This window comes from Polypterus senegalus, chromosome 17 (genome assembly GCF_016835505.1).
Source record: "Polypterus senegalus isolate Bchr_013 chromosome 17, ASM1683550v1, whole genome shotgun sequence".
In the NCBI taxonomy this organism is placed as follows: Eukaryota; Metazoa; Chordata; class Cladistia; order Polypteriformes; family Polypteridae; genus Polypterus; species Polypterus senegalus.
The window spans coordinates 22,123,964-22,130,847 of record NC_053170.1 but is presented as its reverse complement, the minus strand read 5'-3'; positions in this window follow the sequence as shown (position 1 = coordinate 22,130,847).

Here is a 6,884-nt window from a genome sequence, read left to right as displayed (position 1 = left end):
CCCTGTCCTCTTCTTCTGTCTTGGCCAGGGAAGGTTCTACACATGTGCCTGGTTGGGTCAACTGTCCATTTAATTGGGACTTCCCCTCCAGGTAAGGAATTGTCCAGCTTATTGAGTGGGATGTCCATCCATCTACTTGGCTCAGGTAAGTCACCTTTCCCTCTCTTGGTAGGGATGCCTATTATTCCTGCATTCACGATAGAGATAGATAGATAGATAGATAGATAGATAGATAGATAGATAGATAGATAGATAGATAGATAGATAGATAGATAGATATATATGAAAGGCACTATATAATAGATAGATAGATAGATAGATAGATAGATAGATAGATATGAAATGCATTATATAATAGAATGACATTTAAAGGTACTATATATAGAAATGAAAGGCACCATATAATGGATAGATAGATATGAAAGGCACTATATGATAGATAACTATGAAGGGCACTATATATTAGAAACAGGAATAGGTAAATATGAAAAGCATTATATCATAGATTTTAAAAAGCACCATATAACAGACAGATTGAAAAATGTGAAAGGTACTATAAATTAGAATAATATGAAAGGCACTATATATTAAATAGTTGCATAGCTACATATGAAGCATTATATAATAGGCATGAAAGGCATTATATATCAGGTAGATGAATGATAGCTAGAAATGAATGGCACTATATAATAGATATTAAAATTGACTATAACATATAAATCTAAAAAGCACTATATATTATAAACTGATAGCTAGATATGAAAGACATTATATAATAGATAATAAAAGGTTCTCTAGATAGAAAATGAAAGGCACTATGTAACAGATGGACAACTCCCCTTCTATTTGTCCCTATCTGTGTTTAAGTCCTGCGCCTATTGTTGTCCATTTGCACCTTTTCCCTGTGCCGGTGTGGATTTCCTCCCTAAAGATGAGCAGATAGTTTGACTCCCAGTATGTCTTCTGTCTGTCTGTTACGTGTAAGGAGTGTTCAAGGCTTTCTGTCCCAGGATGATCTCCAGCCCCCACAAGCCTGAACTGGACTAATAGGCTTAATGATGGTGTTCTATAAATGAACTAAACGATGGTTGGATGAAGTTCAGTATGTGTATAAATGCTTTTCTGTTTTAATCCATAACCTTTCCTGAAACAGGGCCAATGCTGCTGAGGTTTGCGGTGCTCATTTTTACCTGCATGGTATTTACTCAAGAGGGGGTCCATTCAACAGAAGGTTTATTGCAGACTATCCAGAAGTGACACACAAGCACTTCGTGTGACACAGCAGAGCACACTGAGCTGACAAAAAGTCAAAGGCAGGCCAAGAATATCGCATCACAAATCACAGTGCAGTCGTCCCTGAAGCTTAGGTCTATCTATGCAGGTGGGGGATCATCAGTCTGGGTATGAGGATTGCTGCTCTCTCTCACACTCCAACGCCCCAAAGTCTATGAAAGTGACTCCCACATGCTGTGAAAGGAGTAACCTCAGGTGGCCCCAGCTTACTTCCCAAGGCAGGTTAACCCAGGTAGGTGACATGGTGGTCTTTACGTTTCTTTGACTTGGTGGATTTCTATTCCAGACGCATCCCCTCTCTGCATACTCTGATAAGGCCATTACAATTAATAAAGTCAACTGTGTGGACGGCGCTCGAAAAGCAGCAAGCAAAAGAAGAACGATTCTCATCTGGCACAAGAATGAATGAGCTCCTCTGTGTTACGAGATAAGGAGGTCCCACCGGGGCAGACGTCCGAGCGGACGCTTTGCAGCCACTGATACGATCATCAGGTGAGAGACAATCAAAGTCCCCGCTGACAGCGAAGGACACCAACTCGCCAAAGGGTGTTTCACTTAGTCCTGGATTTAGTGTTACGCTTCCTCACACAAGATAGCGGTTGCTAATGTAGCTTTGTAATTTCACTGGGACAGGACCACTGCACTCACTCCGGTTCTCCTTCCACCTCCCAAAAGACATGCCTGTTCAGTTAATTGGTGATTCTAAAATGGCCTTGTCTGTCTTTAAATGGGCACAATGTTCTCATTGTCTAAACAATATGCAAAATCCATTTAAAAGTCCAATAAACTGTTGGGGTACGTGAATATAAATCAAGGGACGTTATGACTGAACAGTGCACTAGAAGGACCACATCCAGAGAAACATGTGCAGTGCCAGGCACCACACTACAATGTCACGTACCTTTTTGGATTATCTGTAATCGAATTGGTGAGATGATGATGTGTCGACTGGTTTTTGCTTAGAGAAAGAGGCCTTCTAGAGGAACCCTTAAATCACGTAATTCTACAATTAAGAATTCTTCTCATCAATTGCTATTGTAATGACCTGTTCTATGATGAGAAAGATCAGCATTACAGCGGTAAATGATTCCTGAAATGTTAGAATTGTTCAGGTATGTCTGAATTTTTGTTTGATAACACCATGCAAATGTTTTGTAGACCTGAGCACATCTAGATTTCTCTAATCTCACGTGACCGGACGTGATTCTAAAACGAGAATATGAAAGGTCCAACTTTGGCACTGTTTTAAACTCAATTATACACTGCATTGAAGAAGTGGCACTTTGTCAAAGGTCGAGATCTACATGGATGTTTGCATTTTAAAGGGCATACCTTTAAAATGAAGAACATTTATTTCATGCTACAGTAACAGTTGGAAGGGGATGTAAGTTGGCTTGCCATTACAAAGGCCCCTTGACATTTTTTTGGAGCCATAAAGGATGCTTTCAAAATAACAAGAGGGCTGTCTCTGTTTTCCACACGCCTCCTGCATAAGTTGCACATTCTTCAACACACTCCCATAGCGCTCTTAGTTTTGATATTGAGTACATATGGCAGCGGGCCCAACACTTCAAACACTTAAAAACCACCGGGGTTTCAAATGGAGACCAAAAGAAACTGAACGTTAAGACTTATGAGAGAGAATAAAAAGGTAAACATGGTGTTATCAATTCAGGAGCTCAGCGGCACAAGCTAACTGAAGCTTACTAATTACTTTGTACTTTGTAATTGGCGCTGCGACAGAGACAGACAGACACACACATACACAAAGACTACCACAGCTACAAGGCTCCACATGTTGGCCAAGGTGTATGACATTGTGACTATTGTATCACTAAATGATACACAATAAACAGCAAGTTGAGTTTAAAATTAAAGTATTGTGGTCTACGGATGTGTAAAACACTGCAGCCATATTCTGGTACGGTATGTTTGTATTTTCAGTTAAACTGCAATGTTAGCTTTCTTTATTTGTTCATTTAGATGTTGTGAGGGATGGCTGGGGCTGGGACACCTCCATATTGGAAGGACCGGGGGAAAGAGTGTGGCATGCAGGGCATTATCTCCCTTGGATAGCTCGATGGCAGCCCCCCTTGTTGTGGCAGCATCACAGGAATTGGAGTTCTTTGACTCAGCCCTGTTGGATGCTGCAGAGACTGGGGGGCCCTACTTCGTTGTTGGAAGCGTTCTTGGGCCAAGCCTTCAGGACACCGGAGGTACTTCTGGGGATTACTTAAAAGTAGTTGCCTGCCACTACTCTGGGAGTCAGAGTGAAGAGGAAGAGGGGTGAAGCTTGCTGGAAGAGGAGTGGAGGCAGAAGGAAAGACAGAGAGAAAAGAACAGCTGTGTGCTATACTGATGCATTATATTGAGCTTATTGTGTGGGAAACGACTGGGTAGAGTTTCCCATGGCAAAATTAAAGTCTCTGTGTTGTGCTGAACTGTGTCTACGTCTGGCTGTGTCAGGCTTGGGAGCTGGTGAGCAGTCAGAAGGTGGATGTCGTGTAGCCTTGTGCTTCTCTACTAGTGTCTTTAGGTAGATCTGATGATTCGGGTGCTCTGAGTACTGAAATGTGAATTATCAGCACCCTTATCAACCGTCCTTTTAAAGGGATGAGACCAATCATTTACTTTGAATGTATATTTTGCAATTCATATTTTCACAACCATTTCTGCCAATTCTTTCAACCTTGTATCAACTCCAACTCTACTGCCATAATGGTGAACAGAAAGCACATGTAGGGCCTGCGACTTTATCTGTCTTTCACTTTTACTAGTCCATGGATATCTTTGAAAAATCTGATTATTCACTGCAACGTGTTATGTTTTTTCTTAACACATGAAATGTGGTCTCTGCAAACACAACACGCATTTATATGTTCGGAAGGGATCTTTTTAGGGGACATTGCAGCTGTAGACAGTTTATCGTAATCAGACGTTTGCACTCTGTCATATTTGGTTGAAGCTCAAAATCGCCGTCCCTACTTTAGAGTGCCGCCTTCATGAGGCGTTGGATTGGTTTAGAATTGTGACATTCAGTGAGTCATCCAATTGTTCCCACCCACTTTTAAGCAAATGATACTCATGGTTATTTCCAGATGTATACATTATTACGTTTGGCACTGTGAGACCAATAGTTCTATTGTTTCAATGCTCAAATATTTTATTGAAACAGATATTGCAGAAAGGATGGAATAGTGTAAATGGAATCAAAGCTAATGCACCTGGTCATCTTTTGGTTCACTCTGCACTTAATTATTGCTTGGCAAGTTCAAGGAAAAGAGAGAAACAATTACAGGTTCTGAATTCTAAAAGGAAAGTCCATTAATATTAAGGCAAAAGAAATATCCCAATGGGGACAAATAAAGTTCTATCTATTATATAGTACCTTTCACATCTGTTTATCTAAGTGCCTTTCATATCTATTTATATGTTATAAAGTGCCTTTCATATCTATTTATCTATATACTATAAAGTGCCTTTCACATCTATCTATTAATAGTGTATTAATAGTATCGATCTATATCTATTATACAGTGGTGTGAAAAACTATTTGCCCCCTTCCTGATTTCTTATTCTTTTGCATGTTTGTCACACAAAATGTTTCTGATCATCAAACACATTTAACCATTAGTCAAATATAACACAAGTAAACACAAAATGCAGTTTTTAAATGATGGTTTTTATTATTTAGGGAGAAAAAATCCAAACCTATATGGCCCTGTGTGAAAAAGTAATTGCCCCCTTGTTAAAAAATAACCTAACTGTGGTGTATCACACCTGAGTTCAATTTCCGTAGCCACCCCCAGGCCTGATTACTGCCACACGTTTCAATCAAGAAATCACCTAAATAGGAGCTGCCTGACACAGAGAAGTAGACCAAAAGCACCTCAAAAGCTAGACATCATGCCAAGATCCAAAGAAATTCTTACTTGAAAAAAGTAATTGAGACCTATCAGTCTGGTAAAGGTTATAAAGCCATTTCTAAAGCTTTGGGACTCCAGCTAACCACAGTGAGAGCCATTATCCACAAATGGCAAAAACATGGAAGTGGTGAACCTTCCCAGGAGTGGCCGGCCAACCAAAATTACCCCAAGAGCGCAGAGACGACTCATCCGAGAGGTCACAAAAGACCCCAGGACAACGTCTAAAGAACTGCAGGCCTCTCTTGCCTCAATTAAGGTCAGTGTTCACGACTCCACCATAAGAAAGAGACTGGGCAAAAACGGCCTGCATGCCAGATTTCCAAGACGCAAACCACTGTTAAGCAAAAAGAACATTAGGGCTCGTCTCATTTTTGCTAAGAAACATCTCAATGATTGCCAAGACTTTTGGGAAAATACCTTGTGGACTGATGAGACAAAAGTTGAACTTTTTGGAAGGCAAATGTCCCGTTACATCTGGCGTAAAAGGAACACAGCTCTTCAGAAAAAGAACATCATACCAACAGTAAAATATGGTGGTGGTAGTGTGATGGTCTGGGGTTGTTTTGCTGCTTCAGGACCTGGAAGGCTTGCTATGATAGATGGAACCATGAATTCTACTGTCTACCAAAAAATCCTGAAGGAGAATGTCCGGCCATCTGTTCGTCAACTCAAGCTGAAGCGATCTTGGGTGCTGCAACAGGACAATGACGCAAAACACACCAGCAAATCCACCTCTGAATGGCTGAAGAAAAACAAAATGAAGACTTTGGAGTGGCCTAGTCAAAGTCCTGACCTGAATCCAATTGAGATGCTATGGCATGACCTTAAAAAGGCGGTTCATGCTAGAAAACCCTCAAATAAAGCTGAATTACAACACTTCTGCAAAGATGAGTGGGCCAAAATTCCTCCAGAGTGCTGTAAAAGACTCATTGCAAGTTATCGCAAACGCTTGATTGCAGTTATTGCTGCTAAGGGTGGCCCAACCAGTTATTAGGTTCAAGGGGCAATTACTTTTTCACACAGGGCCATGTAGGTTTGGATTTTTTTTCTCCCTAAATAATAGAAACCATCATTTAAAAACTGCATTTTGTGTTTACTTGTGTTATATTTGGTTAATAGTTAAATGTGTTTGATGATCAGAAACATTTTGTGTGACAAACATGCAAAAGAATAAGAAATCAGGAAGGGGGCAAATAGTTTTTCACACCACTATATAGTGCCTTTCATGTTTATGTACCTATTATATAGTGCCTTTCATATCTACCTATGTTCCATTAACAACAGCAATAGGGTTTTATCTAAGAAACTGACCTCCAGGATCTTGGATTTGACACCTATGCTTTGGGAGTTAATTTCAATAAAACAAATGTTTTTATCCATCCATCCATTATCCAACCAGCTATATCCTAACTACAGGGTCACGGGGGTCTGCTGGAGCCAATCCCAGCCAACACAGAGCACAAGGCAGGAAATAAGCCCTGGGCAGGGCGCCAGCCCACCGCAGGACGCACACACACACACACACACACCAAGCACACAATAGGAACAATTTAGGATCGCCAATGCACCTAACCTGCATGTCTTTGGACTGTGAAAGGAAACCAGAGTACCCACTGAAAACCCATGCAGACATGGGGAGAACATGCAAACTCCATGCAGGGAGGA